This window comes from Rattus norvegicus, chromosome 3 (genome assembly GCF_021556685.1).
Source record: "Rattus norvegicus strain SHRSP/BbbUtx chromosome 3, alternate assembly SHRSP_T2T, whole genome shotgun sequence".
In the NCBI taxonomy this organism is placed as follows: Eukaryota; Metazoa; Chordata; class Mammalia; order Rodentia; family Muridae; genus Rattus; species Rattus norvegicus.
Window position 1 is genome coordinate 66,547,249 of NC_141536.1, and position 17,333 is coordinate 66,564,581.

The following is a 17,333-nucleotide window of genomic DNA, read 5'->3' on the forward strand; positions in this document are numbered from 1 at the left end:
CCCAGGTGGAGCAGTCTCTGTATGACCTTTTCTTCAGTTCCTGCTCTACTCTTTGTTCATGTATTTCCTCCCTTGATTATTTTGTTCTCCCTTCTTTCTTTCTTTTTTAAATGGGAAACTTTATATTGCGTATATTTCACAACTTAAAGGAAAGGGTACAAATATATATACCATAGCATAGATAAAATTTAAATAACATTATCTAATTTTTTTCATACAGAAGACTCTTATGAATCCATTCAGAGGAAATATTTCAAAACCTCACTACATATACCTATTTCAAAGAAGCCACCGAACTTTACAGTTTGAATTGAATATGACACATGAATTATGCTTCAATAAACTGTTGGAACTTCATTGATTTGACTCCTAAGGAGAAGAGGCATCCCATATATTATTGACCCACATACCAATGACATGCTCAGAAAGAACAAAGTTAATCAAAACTTGAATTGGGATGGTTGGTTGAAAGATGAGGAAAGTCTGTGCCTGATCACATGGGTTCCCAGTCAAAAGCAAAGGCAATATAAAACACAAGAATGAAGTCAACCGAAGACCGTTATTCTAGTCTTCCATTAAACCACCTATGCAGAATGGTCCTTTCATCTCTGCCCCAGACAGCATCAACTACATACACACCTGAATTGGAAGACAGACTCAAGTAATGGAAGACTTTGTGGAGAATGCTATTCAAGAGTTCTCTGATTCTTCTATCTTGGGTAAAAGTAGAACAAGAAGATTGTATACATGTGCAGACTCTCTCCAAAGTTGAGGCTTACAGGGGGTAAAGAAGACTGATACAGCAAAGGTTCGCAAAGTCATCCAGCTCCACGATCAATCCAAAGTGCCTTCTAGAAAAGTGAATTCATTCACAGCTTCTATTGCATTATCCAAATCTCTCCTCTGGGGAGTTTTCCTCTTTCCTTGTTGAGCACAGCAGTAGGCATTTTTTGCAATAGTTTCCACAAACAGCTCCAAAACTCGTGCCAGGATAAAGATGGCTTCCTGACCTGCCAGCATTACATCAGAGTTTGCTTTAGCAAGTCCTTTACTGTCCCAGAGGCAGCCTCCAGAGGTAACACCCCCAATACCCACTCCAAGCACCAATGCTAGGCAGTGTGCACTCATCAGGGCTTGGACCTGCAAAGCTGCTGCCTCCCCTTCGGGAGCCTTCTCCTCTTTGGGCATCCCACTCCCTGCAGCTGCCACTGCCACCGTCGCCTCACTAAACATGCTACACTCAATCTCTGAACATGCGCACATGACTCTGGCCCCTTTCCCTTTGTTCTCCCTTCTAAGAAGGACTGAAGCACCCATATTTTGGACTTCCTTCTTCTTGAGCATCATATGATCTGTGATTATTTTTCTTAGGTAATCCAAGCTTTTGGGCTAATATATACTTATCAGTGAGTGCATACTATTTGTTCTTTTGTGACTGGATTACCTCACTCAGGAAGAGATTTTTCTAGTTCTGTTTGTGGAAATTATTGCAAAAGATGCCTACTGCTGTACTCCATTTGTCTAAGAATTTCATGTAGTCATTGTTTCTAATAGCTGTATAGTACTTCATTGTGTAAATGTACCACATTTTCTGTATCCATTCCTCTGTAGAAGGACATCTGGGTTCTTTCCAGCTTCTGGCTATTATAAATAAGGCTGCTGTGAACATAGTGGAGCATGTGTCTTTGTTGTATATTGCAGCATCATTTGAGTATATGTTTGGGAGTAGTATAGCTGGATCCTCATGTAGTACTATGTCCAATTTTCTAAGGAACCTTGAGACTGATTTCCAGAGTGGTTGTACCAGCTTGGAATCCAAGCAATAATGGAGGAGTGTTCCTCTTTCTCCAAATCCTAGCCAGTTGTCACCTGAGTTTTTGATCTTAGCCATTCTGACTAGTATGAGGTGGAATCTCAGGGTTGTTTTTATTTGCATTTCCCTCATAACTAAGAATGTTGAACATTTATTTAGGTGCTTCTCAGCCATTCAATATTCCTCAGTTGAGAATTCTTTGTTTAGCTTAGTACATTTTTAATAGGATTATTCGGTTCTCTGGAGTCTAACTTCTTGAATTCTCAGTATATATTAAATATTAGCCCTCTATAAGATGGAAGAATGGTAAAGATCTTTTCTCAATCTGTTGGTTGCCTCTTTGTCATATTGACAGTTTCCTTTGACTTACAGAAGCTTTGCAACTTTATGAGGTCCCATTTGTTGATTCTTCATCTTACAGCATAAGCCATTAGTGTTCTGTTTAGGAAATTTTCCAATATGCCTATGTGTTCGAGGCTCTTCCATACTTTCTCTTCTATTAGTTTCAGTATATCTGGATTTATGTTGAGGTCTTTGACCCACTTGGACTTGAGCTTTGTATAAGGATGTAGGGAGCGGCACACATATATAAAGATGGTGCCGACATCCGGTGTACCAGTGCCATTCTGGTGGTAAACAACAGCACTGCGCATGTGCAGAGTTGCCTTGGGCACTTGCCCGATTAGGGCGACACTATGCTAATGAGGCGATTTATATTCCACAAATCCCTGGGGGACAAGCAGCATAACCATTGCCTGCTATCCATAAAAGGCGAGTGCTTTTGTCGCTTGGGGTCCCCGTATCAACAATGAGGTGGTCCTGCAATAAAGGCTGTTGAGAAGAATCCGACAGTGTTGCGTCTTCCTTGCTGGCCGAGGTGGGCGCGACATAAGGAGATAATAACTGGTCAATTTGCATTCCTCTACATGCTGACCTCCAGTGAACCGGCACCATTTGTTGAAAATGCTGGGATTTTTTTTGCCCCCATTGGATAGTTTTAACTCCTTTGTAAAAGATCAAGTGACCATAGGTGTGTGGATTCAATTCTGGGTCTTCAATTCTATTCCACTGATCTGTCTGCCTGTCTGTGTACCAATACCACACAGTTTTTATCACTATTGCTCTATACTACAGCTTGATGTCAGGGATGGTGATTCCTCCAGAAGTTCTTATGTTGTTGAGAATAGTTTTCACTATCCTGGGCTTTTTTGCTTTTCCAAATGAATTTGCAAATTGCTCTTTCTAATTCCATGAAGAATTGAGTTGGAATTTTGATGAGGATTGCATTGAATCTGTAGATTGCTTTTGCAAGATGGCCACTTTTACTATATTAATCCTGCTAATCCATGAGCCTGGGAGATCTTTCCATCTTCTGAGATCTTTAATTTCTTTCTTCAGAGACTTGAAGTTCTTGTCATATAGATCTTTTATTTGCTTGGATAGAGTCACATCAAGGTATTTTATATTATTTGTGGTTATTGTGAAGGGTGTCATTTCCCTAATTTCTTTCTCAGCCTTTTTATTCTTTGAGTAGAGGAAGGCTACTCAGTTGTTTGAGTTAATTTTATATCCAGCCACTTTGTTGAAGTTGTTCATCAAGTGTAGGAATTCTGGTGTTTTCTGGTGGAAATTTTAGGGACACATTAATATACTATCATATCATCTGCAAATAGTCATATTTTGAATTCTTCCTTCCCGATTTGTATCTCTTTGACCTCCTTTTCTTATCCAATTGTTCAAAATAGGACTTCAAGTACTATTTTGAATAGGGAGAGAGAGAGAGAGAGAGAGAGAGAGAGAGAGAGAGAGAGAGAGAGAGAGAGAGAGAGAGAGAGAGAGCAGCCTTATCTAGCCCCTGATTTCAGGGGGATTGCTCCAAGTTTCTCTCCATTTAGTTTGATGTTGGCTACAGGTTTGTTGTATATGGCTTTTACTATATTTAGGTATGGGGCTTGAATTCCTGATGTTTCCAAGACTATTATTATGAAGAAGTGTTGAATTTTGTCAAATGCTTTCACAGCATCAAATGACATGATAATGTGCTTTTTTTCCATTGAGTTTGTTCATTTACTGTATTGTGTTGATGGATTTCCTTATATCGAACCATCCTTGTATCCCTGGGATGAAGCTTACTTGATCATGGTGAATGATTGTTTTGATGGGTTCTTGAATTTGGCTTGTGAGTATTTTATTATTTTTGCATTGATATTCATGAGGGAAATTGGTCTGAAATTCTCTTTCTTTATAGTCTTTGTGTGGTTCAGATATAAGTGTAATTGACTTCAAAGAATGAATTGGGTAGTGTTCCTTCTGTTTCTATTTTGCGAAATAGTTTGAAGAGTACTGGAATTGGGTCTTCTTTGAAGGTCTGAAAGAATTTTGCACTAAACCCATCTGATCCTGAGATTTGGTTGGTTGGTAGACTTTTAATGTCTGCTTCTATTTCTTTAGGTGTTATGGGATGGTTTATCTGATCCTGATTTAACTATGGTGCCTGATGTCTCTCTAAAATATTGTTTATTTTTTAAATATTTTCCAGTTGTTGATCATAGGCTTTTGTGGATCTGATAATTGTTTGAATTTCCTCACTTTTTGTTGTTATTTCTCCCTTTTCTTTTCTAATTGTGTTAACTTGGATATTGTTTTTGTGCCCTCTGTTTAGTTTGGCTAACGGTTTATCTATTTTGTTGATTTTCTCAAAGTGTGAGGTTCAAATTGAACCTTTTCCAGGACTCCTTTAATGGGACTCTCATAGGTGGTGAAGGATTCAAAACTAATTCGAGCTTTATTGTTCCAATATGTTGTGGTTGTCCGGCTTTGGAGGGGAGACAACCTTGAGCAGATTCTAACACGGGATTATATACTTTTCAAACATTCAGGGCATAATTCAAACAATTGGGGCAGAATTTGAACAAGGGTAACTAGGCAGGTTATTATATACTACTTGTGGGTCAAGGCAACCTTCAAACAGACTCAGTGTTCCATTTGGGACTTTCTAAGGGGGAGTTGGTTGGAAGTCACAGGTGACTTTGAGAGTTTGGCTTGCAGCTGTTCTAGGAACTAAACTAGCTAGTTATTTTTTTCTTCTTGTAAGGGAGTGATCCTTGTGCTTGGAGGTTTGTGGTTGAATTTTTCCACTACCCTTAGATTGACCCAACTCTGGCTCTTTCAAAAGAACCAGCTTCTGGTTTTGTTGATTCTTTCTATAGTTCTTTGTGTTTCTACTTGGTTGGTTCTAGCTCTGAGTTTGATTAGTTCCTGCCGTGACTTCTCTTGGATATATTTGCTTCTTTTTTTTCCCTAGAGCTTTCAGGTGTGCTGTCAAGCTGTTAGTGTATGTTATCTCCAGTTTCTATTTTGGAGGCACTCAGAGCTATGACTTTTTCTCTTAGCATTGCTTTCATTGTATCCCATATATTTGGTTATGTTGTGCTTTCATTTTTATTAAATTCTAAAGTCTTTAATTTCTTTCTTTATTTCATTCTTGATCAAGTTATCATTGAGTAGAGTGTTTTCCAGCTTCCATGTGCATGTGGATTTTCTGTTGTTTTTGTTGTTATTGAAGACCAGCCTCAGTCCACAGTGATCTGATAGGATGCATGGTATTTTTTCAATATTCTTGTATCTGTTGAAGCCTGTTTTGTGACTGATTATAAAGTCAATTTTGTAGAAAGTACCATGAGGTGCTGAGAAGATTATATATACTTTTGTTTTAGGGTGAAATGTTCTATAGATATATCCCAAATACATTTGGTTCATAATTTCTCTATTTCGCTCTGTTTTTGTTACACTCTTTCACTCTGTTTAGTTTCTGTTTCCATGATCTGTCCATTGATGAGAGTCAGGTATTGAAACTGCCCACTATTATTGTGTGAGGTACAATATGTGCTTTGATCTTTAATAAAGTTTCTTTTATGAACGTCTGTGACCTTGCATTTGGAGCATAGATATTCAGAATTGAGAGTTCATCTTGGTAGATTTTTTTTCCGTGAATATGAAGTGTCCTGCCTTAACTTTCCTATGACTTTTGGTTGAAAGTCAATTTTATTTGACTACTCCTGCTTGTTTTTTGGGACCATTCGCTTGGAATTTTTTTCCAGTCTTTTAGGTAGTGTCTGTCTTTGTCACTGAGGTGTGTTCCCTGTGTGTAACAAAATACTGGGTCCTGTTTATGTATCCAGTCTGTTTGTCTATGAATTTTTATTAGAGAATGAGTACATTGATGTTAAAGATACTAAGGATTAGTGATTGTTGTTCCCTGTTATATTTGTTGTTCAAGGTGGAATTATGTTTGTGTAGGTATCTTCTTTTGGATTTGTTGCAAGAAGATTGCTTTCTTGCTTTTTCTAGGGTGTAGTTTCTCTCCTTGTGTTTCCGTTTTTTATCCTTTGAAGGGCTGTATTGTGGAATGATATTGTGTAAATTTGGTTTTGTCATTAAATACCATGGTTTCTCCATCTGTGGTAATTTAGAGTTTTGCTGCATATAGTATCCTGGGCTGCTATTTTGGCGGGGGAGGGTATGTATAACATCTGTCCAGGATTTTCTAGCTTTCATAGTCTGTTTAGAAAGCTGATATAATTTTGATGGGTCTGCCTCTATATGTTACTTGACTTTTTCCCCGTACTACTTTTAATATTCTTTCTTTGTTTTGTGTATTTGGTGTTTTGACTATTATGTGACAGGAGGAATTTATTTTCTGGGCCAATCTGTTATGAATTCTGTAGGTTTCTTATAAATTCATAGGAATCTCTTTTTTAGGTTAAGGAAGATTTCTTCTATAATTTTGTTGAAGATATTTACTGGCCCTTTAAGTTTGGAATCTTCGTTTTCTCCTATACTTATTATCTGTTAGTTTGGTCTTCTCATTGTGTCCTGAATTTCCTGTATGTTATGGGTTAGGAGCTTTTTGCTTTTGCATTTCCTTGGATTATTGTGTCAATGTTTTCTATGATATCTTCTGCCCCTGAGTATCTCTCTTCATTTTCTTATAGTCTGTTGGTGATGCTTGCATCTATGATTCCTGATCTATTTCCTTGGTTTTCTATCTCCAGGGTTGTCTTCCCATTGTGATTTCATTATTGTTTCTATTTCCCTTTTTAGATCCTGGATGGTTTTGTTCAATTTCTTCACCTTTGTGTGTGTGTGTGTGTGTGTGTGTGTGTGTGTGTGTGTGTGTGTGTGTTTTCCTGTAATTCTTTAAAGGATTTTTGTATTTCCTCTTTAAGCGCTTCTACTCATTTTTCCTGTGTTGTCCTGCATTTCTTTAAGTGAGTTATGTCCTTATGTCCTTCTAAAAGTCCTCTATCATCATCATGATATGTGATTTTAAATCCAAAATTTACTTTTTGGGTGTGTTAAGATATCCAGTACTTGCTGTTATGGGAGAACTGGGTTCTGATGTTACCAAGTAGTCTTAGTCTCTGTTACTTAGGTTCTTGCTCTTGCTTCTTGCCATCTGGTTATCTTAGATGTTAGTTGGACTTGCTGTAGCTTGTCCTTCCTGTGACTTGATGAGCCTATGATCTTAGGAGTGAGAGTGCTCCAGGCAGACCATCTCTTTTTGGGCAAGTTTAAGCCTTAGCCTGTGGTCTCTGGGCACAGATGAAGACCAAAAAGGTCCTGTCACAGGCTGACCTGTGTGTTCCAGGTGGGTCTCTCCTTGGACAATTAGTGGAGCAAAAGACCGGTCCCACCTGTGGATTTAAGAGTGAGAGCCCTCCTGGCACACCAGCTCTTTCTTTGCAGGTTTTGAGTCCAAAGAACTGTCGGATGGCCTTGGCTCTACTTCCATTTTTTCTTTAAACACTTGTCATATAAGTCTTTCGCTTGCTTGCTTATGGTTACCCCAAAATATTGTGACCAGTTTTAAGGGTACAATATATAAATAAATTTTTAAAAAAAACTGCATGACCATCTTATTAGTGGCAGAAAAATCCTTGACAAAATCCAACATCCCTTCATGATGTCATAGGGAGGATACAACAGACACACCTGAAAATAATAAAAGCAATTTACTGTAAGCCTATATAGGAACAGAAAATTAAGTGAAAAGAAATTCAAAGGTGTTTCATTATAATTAGGAACAAAACAAGGCTGTGCTCTCCATTTTTATTCAATATAATACTTGAAGTTCTAAGTATCTCCATATTTATTAAATATAATACTTGATGTTCTATTATAGCAATAAAGCAACTAAAGAAGATATAGGGATACAACTTGGAAAGGAAGAAGTCAAAGTATCATTATTTTCAGATTATGTGTTAATATAGATAAGTGACCCAAAAACCTCTATCAGGAAACTTCTACAGTTGATAAATTCATTAAGTGATGTGGCTTGACATAAGGTTAACTTAAGAAATCAGTAAGTAGTCATTCTATATACAAATTCCAAATGAATGATAAAGAAATCAGGGTAAGAATACCCTACAAAATAGTTCATCTTCTTTTTTTTAATATTTTTTTTTATTAACTTGAGTATTTCTTATATACATTTCAAGTGTTATTCCCTTTCCCGGTATCCGGGCAAACATCCCCCTCCCCCCTCCCCTTCCTTATGGGTGTTCTCCTCCCAACCCTCCCCCCATTGACGCCCTCCCCCCACCAGTCTAGATCACTGGGGGTTCAGTCTTAGCAGGACCCAGGGCTTCCCCTTCCACTGGTGCTCTTACTAGGATATGCATTGCTACCTATGAGGTCAGAGTCCAGGGTCAGTCCATGTATAGTCTTTGGGTAGGGGCTTAGTCCCTGGAAGCTCTGGTTGCTTGGCATTGTTGTACATATGGAGTCTCGAGCCCCTTCAAGCTCTTCCAGTTCTTTCTCTGATTCCTTCAACGGGGGTCCTATTCTCAGTTCAGTGGTTTGCTGCTGGCATTCGCCTCTGTATTTGCTGTATTCTGGCTGTGTCTCTCAGGAGCGATCTACATCCGGCTCCTGTCGGTCTGCACTTCTTTGCTTCATCCATCTTGTCTAATTGAGTGGCTATATATGTATGGGCCACATGTGGGGCAGACTCTGAATGGGTGTTCCTTCAGTCTCTGTTTTAATCTTTGCCTCTCTCTTCCCTGCCAAGGGTATTCTTCTTCCCCTTTTAAAGAAGGAGTGAAGCATTCACATTTTGATCATCCGTCTTGAGTTTCATTTGCTCTAGGCATCTAGGGTAATTCAAGCATTTGGGCTAATAGCCACTTATCAATGAGTGCATACCATGTATGTCTTTCTGTGATTGGGTTAGCTCACTCAGGATGATGTTTTCCAGTTCCAACCATTTGCCTACGAATTTCATAAAGTCGTTGTTTTTGATAGCTGAGTAATATTCCATTGCGTAGATGTACCACATTTTCTGTATCCATTCCTCTGTTGAAGGGCATCTGGGTTCTTTCCAGTTTCTGGCTATTATAAATAAGGCTGCAATGAACATAGTGGAGCACGTGTCTTTTTTATATGTTGGGGCATCTTTTGGGTATATGCCCAAGAGAGGTATAGCTTGATCCTCAGGCAGTTCAATGTCCAGTTTTCTGAGGATTCTCCAGACTGATTTCCAGAATGGTTGTACCAGTTTGCAATCCCACCAACAATGGAGGAGTGTTCCTCTTTCTCCACATCATCGCCAGCATCTGTTGTCCCCTGAGTTTTTGATCTTAGCCATTCTCACTGGTGTGAGGTGAAATCTCAGGGTTGTTTTGATTTGCATTTCCCTTATGACTAAAGATGTTGAACATTTCTTTAGGTGTTTCTCAGCCATTCGTCATTCCTCAGCTGTGAATTCTTTGTTTAGCTCTGAACCCCATTTTTTAATAGGGTTATTTGTTTCCCTGCGGTCTAACTTCTTGAGTTCTTTGTATATTTTGGATATAAGGCCTCTATCTGTTGTAGGATTGGTAAAGATCTTTTCCCAATCTGTTGGTTGCCGTTTTGTCCTAACCACAGTGTCCTTTGCCTTACAGAAGCTTTGTAGTTTTATGAGATCCCATTTGTCGATTCTTGTTCTTAGAGCGTAAGCCATTGGTGTTTTATTTAGGAAATTTTTTCCAGTGCTCATGTGTTCCAGATGCTTCCCTAGTTTTTCTTCTATTAGTTTGAGTGTGTCTGGTTTGATGTGGAGGTCCTTGATCCACTTGGACTTAAGCTTTGTACAGGGTGATAAGCATGGATCGATCTGCATTCTTCTACATGTTGACCTCCAGTTGAACCAGCACCATTTGCTGAAAATGCTATCTTTTTTCCATTTGATGGTTTTGGCTCCTTCGTCAAAAATCAAGTGACCATAGGTGTGTGGGTTCATTTCTGGGTCTTCAATTCTTATATTAACTTTTCTTATTGAATTCTTCTCTTCAATTTGTACTGTACCCACATGTACAGTTTTATTTACACACATAAACACATACATGTACACATGCATAAACACATGCACACACAGATACACACAGGGAGAGAGAGAGAGAGAGAGAGAGAGAGAGAGAACACATACATGTACACATGCATAAACACATGCACACACAGATACACACAGGGAGAAAGAGAGAGAGAGAGAGAGAGAGAGAGAGAGAGAGAGAGAGAGAGAGAGAGAGAGGAATTATTCCATGATTTATAAAAAAAACAACAACAAAAAACATGGCTGAAATAAATGCTTCCTAGAGAAACTGGTATATTGCTAGTGGATTCTTTTGTTGGTTGTTTTTCTTTACCCTTATTCTTGATTGTGCCAGTCAAATCTGCTTGATTTAACCTAATGTCATTGATTATTATTGATAGTTACTTTAATTGTCAAACCTACTTCCTCATGAAAAAAGTAGCATGAAACAAAATTGGGTAATCTAAAATCCAAGATGTTGTTGAACTACCTATTAGACTGCTTGGATAGTATTTTGTAATTCCCTAAACTCAGTTTAAATAATATTTTGTATTAATCAATAATCTCTAATAACACAGAGGAATACTATTTACTTTTAATTAGAAAAGCTTGTGCATATTACAAAATTAAATCTGCTCTTGAAATAAGATAGCTCTTGTGTTATATGCAATGAGACCGCACCCTGTAAAGGAGAAATTGTACTGTGTGCCTGAATTCCATGTCTGTAATCATTGGCTGTGAAACACCACACCAGAGCCATTCTGGAATCTAGATTCATTCAAAGTTAGCTCGAATAATATAGGCTGAAACAGATCTTCAGAAGCTTATGTGTAAAGCACTTTTGTGTCATTCTATTACAAAGTCTTGGTCCAGGAGGCTTGTTGGCATCAATTTTATGGGTAGAATGCACAGTAACATTAATTTTAAAGATATCAAACAAAATATTACAATGTATAAAAATAGTAATCATTAATGTATTTCAAACTGATGTGATAGCAAAATAGCTCAAAAAGTAACCACAGAGTTTCTTTCAGGGAGTAGGGATAAGTCTAACCAGTTTTATTCATGAAGCATGGAATTTACATTCTAAAATTTCTCACAGTCATAATATCAATATCATCATATTGACCTTGTACCTGCTTAATTATCCTCCCTACTCAATACCCTGATAATATGTGATAGATACTTGTCATCCTAGATGGTAAAGGCCTCACACACATTAGTGTGTATATGGTTAAAGGCTCAAAGAAAAAGATATAAAGTTTCTTGGCATATATTAAATTCTTTTTTGAAGTGGAAACTTAATGAAGAGTCAGTTGTGTTGGACGGTGTTTTGCTGGAGTAAACATGTGAAGGAATGTTTTGTTAAAGTGCATACAGTTATGAAAGGCTAAGGCAAACTTTTGAGGAAACATTTTGCTGAGCAGATATAAGAGAGAGGATGTTCTGTTAAATCAAACACATGAAAGGATACATGATAATGGATTCTTCACTAACAACAGGCAAGAATTGGTCTTCCTTACATTGTTTAGTTGAGCTACATTTGTCAGGACTTCGGGGACTCAGGCTTATTGGACGTACATGCTAAGGATGTACATGGATTGACAGAATTAACATAGTAAAAATGGTCATCCTATCAAAGGCAATCTACAGAGTCAATGCAATCTTTACCAATATCCTAACACAATTCTTCAAAGACATGGAAAAAGCAATTTTCAAATTCATCTGTAAACACAAAAACAAAACAACACAAGAACAGCAGCAGCAACAACAACAACCCAAAAATAGAATAGAGAAAACAATTCTTAACAAAAGAGAACAAGTGGCAGAATCCCTACCCCTGACTTCAAGCTCTACTAGAGAGTAATAGTGATGAAAACTGCATAGTATTGGTACAGAGATAGGCAGGTTGATTAGTGGAATAGAATTAAACAACACACTTATGCACACTTGATCTTTGACAAAGAAACCAAAAATATACCATGGAACAAAGAAAGCATCTTCAATAAATGCTGCTGTTCTAACTGGCTGTCTGTATGGAGAAAAATAAAAAGAGACTCATATTTGTTACCTCACAAACAGATCAAGTCCAAGTGGATCAAGGACCTCAACATAAAAACCAAATACAATTAATCTAATAAGAGAAAGTGTGAAAGAGCATTGAACTCATTGGCACATGGGTAAGGTTCCTAAGAACTCCAATGGCTCACATGCTAAGATCAAGAACTGATAAATGGGCCTTCATGAAACTGAAAAGCTTCTGTAAGGTGGAGAACATAGTCAATAAGATATATTGGCAACCTAGAGATTGGGAAAAATCTTCACTAACTCCACATCTGATAGATGGCTAATATCCAAAGTATATAAAGAACTCAAGAAGCTAACCAACAAAATACCAAAAAAAATCAAAAATTAAAATGGGGTATAAAAATAAACTCAGAATCTTGAATGGCTGAAAAGCGCCTAAATAATTGTGCAAAATCCTTAGTGGTCAAAAAATAATGCAAATCAAAATGACCCTAAGATTTCACCTTACACTAATCAGAATGGCTAAAATCAAAACCTTGAATGACAACACATGTTGGTGAGAATGAGGAGAAAGAGGAACACTCCTCCATTGCTGGTGGGATTGCAAACTGGGACAACCACTCTCATAATCAATTTGGAGGTTTCTCAGAAAATTGGAAATAGATCTACCTAAAGACCCAGTAATACCACTCTTGGGAACATACCCAAAAGATGCCCCATCATGTCACAGAGCACATATTCCACTATGTTCATAGAGGCCTTATTTGTGATAGCCAGAAGCTGAAAAGAACCCAGATGTCCCATAACAGAAGAATGTATACAGAAAATGTGGTTCGTTTACACAATGGAATACTACTCAGCTATTAAGAATGAGAACATCCTGAGTTTTGCAAGCAAATAAATGGAACTAGAAAATATCATCCTTAGTGAGGTAATTCAGACCCAAAAGTACATGCATGGTAGGTACTAACTAATAAGTGGATATTGGTCCAAAACAAGTACAGAATACCCCATATGCAGTCCACAGAACTCAAAAGGTTAACAAACTGAAGGGCCCAAGTGGGACCAAGGCATTGCTCAGTCCCACTTGGGAAGGAGAAGAAAGCAACCACAAGTGTGGTGGGAGGAAGGGACCTGGGATGGAATGGGAATGGGAGTGGGGATAGAGAGGGAACATGCTTTGGTATCTGGTAGGCAAAGAGGCCTAAACCCCTGAAGGCTAACAGAAAGAATGGAAATAGGGGACCTCAGGAGGTAAAAGGTTGGGAGGACCCTCCAGAATGTACCAGAGATCTGGAAAGCAAGACACCCTCAGGACACAAAGGGGGGCATCCTAGATAAAAGGCTGTACAGTGGGAGAGGGAACTTGTAGAGCCCATCTCCAGCAGAAAAACAGGGAATGATGAGAGGGATGGGGTGGCTGTCCCACAGTTAAACTCTGTCCCACAATTGCTCCTATCTGAAAAAACTGCAGGGGTAGAAATGGGGAAAAGCCTGAGGAAAAGAAATTCAAGAGACAGGTTCAGTGGGGATCCAACTCAAGAGGTGTCCCCAAGGCCTAACACTTGTATTGAGGTTATAGATCACTCACAATAAGGGACCCATCATGATTGCCCTCTAAAAGACCCAACAAGCTGCTTATAGAGTCAAATGCAGATATTCGAACCCAATTAGTGAGCAGAAGATGGAGACCAATGTGGGTCAATTAGGGAAAAGCTGGAGGAAGATGAGGAGGAGGGCGACCCTGTAAGAGGACCAACTGTCTCAATTAACCTGGACCCCTGAGATATCTCAGACAATGAATCACCAACCAGGCAGCATACACCAGCTGTTATTAGGCCCCCAATAAATATACAGCAGAGAAACACTGAGTCTGGGTTCAGTTAGAGAACATGCACCTAACCTTCAAGAGACTGGAGGCCCCAGGGAGTTTAGAGGTCTGGTGGGGTGGGTGCTGTGGGTACATCCTCATGGTGACAGGGGGTCAGGGAAGAAGTATGGGATGTGGAACAGTCAGGGTGGACCAGAAGGGGAATAAAATCTGGAGTGTAAAAATAAATACATAAATAAATAAGTTTAAAAAAATTAAAGTTACATCCTTTCATTTTATCAAATACATTATCTTACCTCAAATAATAAAGTACCAAGATCCTTGTCACTATCATTAACTATGAATCAATTTTAAGAGATGATAATCCACCTTAATTATAGTTCTGCTCAATATTTGAATGATCGACTGCATTCAAATATATTCTGTTTTTGTTCTGTGATTTTACTATAAAAGGACCTCATTGGTTCTGGCTGTTCAGCATTTTATTCCTGCTTTTCACTATTACATTCCTATTCTTCAAGACAATTATGTAATACTCTAGGTTATGCTTAAAAAGGCATTATTTTGGGTTTCTAACTGTGCCCAGAACTGTTCTGATCCCACCCCAAACCTCCCTGCTCCCAAATCTTGTGGGAGAGAGAGCTGAACACCCAGACTTGAGACCGCAGGACAGACTGCCACTTCTGCCCACCTTTACACACATCGCTGGCCCAAAAGGAAACTTCATAGTGCCTCTGGACACAAGAAAATAGGAGCACTTAGCTGCAGGAGCCCGCAGTCCAGGTCTGTGCCCAGAACTGAATTGAACTGGTCAAATAGCTCACGGCACTCAAATCCCATGGTGGGGAGAGCTAGAGCATCAGAAGTGTGGACACTCCTGAGAAACCAGAGGAGACTGCTTTCTGCCCACATTCCTGACCTCAAGAGAAAAATGCCTAGTGCCACCTGTGCCCCCTGTGCACAGGGACATAGGAACAGTAGAGGCAGGACCCTGCCGGATGCTGCCATCACCAGGAGCTGAACATCACCCACCAGGAGCGACTGCACGCCTAAGAGCAAAACACTCTGTTCCTATAATTGGCTGAAAGAAAACAGTAAAGCAGATCAACAGGAGTGCTGAAACACAGGCCTACAGGAGGATAAAACCACCTTCAGAAACAGCAAGGCAAGCTAACACCAAGACAACCTGATGGTGAGAAACAAGCACAGGAAATCAAGCAATAGAAACCAAGACTGCTTGGCATCATCAGAGTCCAGTTCTCCTACCAAAGCAAACACTGGATATCCAAACACACTGGAGAAGTAAGATTTAGATTTAAAATCACATTTTATAATGATGATGGAGGACTTTAAGAAGGTCATAAATAACTCCCTTAAGGAAATACAGGACAACACAAATAAACAAGTAGAAGCCCTTAAAGAAGAAACAGAAAAATCCCTTAAAGAATTACAGGAAAACACAACCAAACAGGAGAAGGAATTGAACAAAATCATCCCGGAGCTAAAAATGGAAATAGAAACAATAAAGAAAGCACAAAGGGAGAAAGAAAACGTAGGGAAGAGATCAGGAGTCATAGATGCGAGCATCATCAACAGAATCCAAAGATAGAAGAGAGAATCTAAGGGGCAGAAGATATCATAGAAAACCTTGACACAACCATCAAAGATAATGTAAAAGAGAAAAAGCTCCTAGTTCAAAACATACAGGAAATCCAGGACACAATGAGAAGATCAAACCTAAGGATAATACATACAGAAGAGAAAGCTAATATCCAAAATATACAAATAACTCAAGAAGTTAGACTCCAGAAGTTAGACCCTATCAGAAATGGGGTACACAAAGAATTCACAGCTGAGGAATACTGAATGGCTGAGAAGTACCTAAAGAAATGTTCAACATCCTTAGTCATCAGGGAAATGTAAATCAAAACACCTCTAGTTTCCACCTCATACCAGCCTGAATGGCTAAGATTAAAAATCTCAGGTGAAAGCAGATGCTGGCAGGGATGTGGAGAAAGAGGGACACTCCTCCATTGTTGATGGGATTACAAACTGGTACAACCTCTCTGGAAATCAGTCTGGAGATTCCTCAGAAAATTGGACATTCCACTACCTGAGGACCCAGCTATATCTCTCCCGGGCATACATCCAAAAGATGCTCCAACATACAACAAAGACACGTGCTCCACTATGTTCATGCAGCCCTATTCATAATAGCCAGAAGCTGGAAAGAACCCAGATGCCCTTCAACAGAGGAATGGATTAACAAAATGTGGTACATCTACACAATGAAGTACTACTCAGCTATCAAAAACAATGACTTCATGAAATTCATAGGCAAATGGAATGAACTAGAAAATATCATCCTGAGTGAGGTAACCTAATCTCAGAAAAACACACTTGGCACGTACTCATTGATAAGTAGATATTAGCCTCAAAGCTCAAATGATGCAGTCCACAGACCACAGGAAGCTCAAGAAAAAGGATGACCAAAACGCGGATGACCCCACTCCTTCTTAAAAGGGGAAAAATATCCATAGGGGGGATATGGAAGCAAAGTTTAGAGCAGTAACTGAAGGAATGGTCATTTAGAGCCTGCCTCACATGTGGCCCATGTGGCCCATGTATATACAGCCACCCAAACAAGATAAAATGGATGAATCTAAGAAGTGCATGCTCACAGGATCCAGATATAGATCTCTCCTGAGAGACCCAGCCAGAACATGTGAAATACAGAGGCGAATGCTAGCAGCAAATTACTGAACTGAGAATGGGACTTCTCTTGGAGGAATTAGAGAAAGGATCAAAAGAGCTGAAGGGGCTTGCAGCCCCATAAGAACAACACTGCCAACCATTCAGAGCTTCCAGGGACTGAACCACTACCCAAAAGACTATACATGAACTGACCCATGGCTCCAACTGCATATGCAGCAAAGGATGGCCTTGCTGAGCACCAATGGAAGGAGAAGCCCTTGGTCCTACCAAGGTTGGACCAAATATAGGGGCTTGTCAGGGAGTGGTGGGTAAGGGGGAATGGATGGGGAAGGGAACGCTGTTATAGAACGAGAGGGGTAGGGACTCAGGGGTTATGAACAGGAAACCGGGTAAGGGAATAAAATTTGAAATGTAAATAAGAAATACAGAATTTTAAAAAAATGGAAATAAAATAAATGAAAAAATAAAGATAGAAAGTCTGAATGAACAAAGAAAAAAAGAAAAGACATTATTTTATGATGTATACTATGAATAGTGTGTGGTTTTGATAAAGTGGAAACATTTACATTGTATTTTATTGTCTTCTTACCATT

General features: G+C 39.0%; 1 pseudogene; it reads right to left on the reverse strand.

The window, feature by feature from the left end:
- Positions 1–793: 793 nt before the first annotated feature.
- Positions 794–1,263, reverse strand: Pole4l1 (DNA polymerase epsilon 4, accessory subunit like 1; annotated as a pseudogene).
- Positions 1,264–17,333: the final 16,070 nt, after the last annotated feature.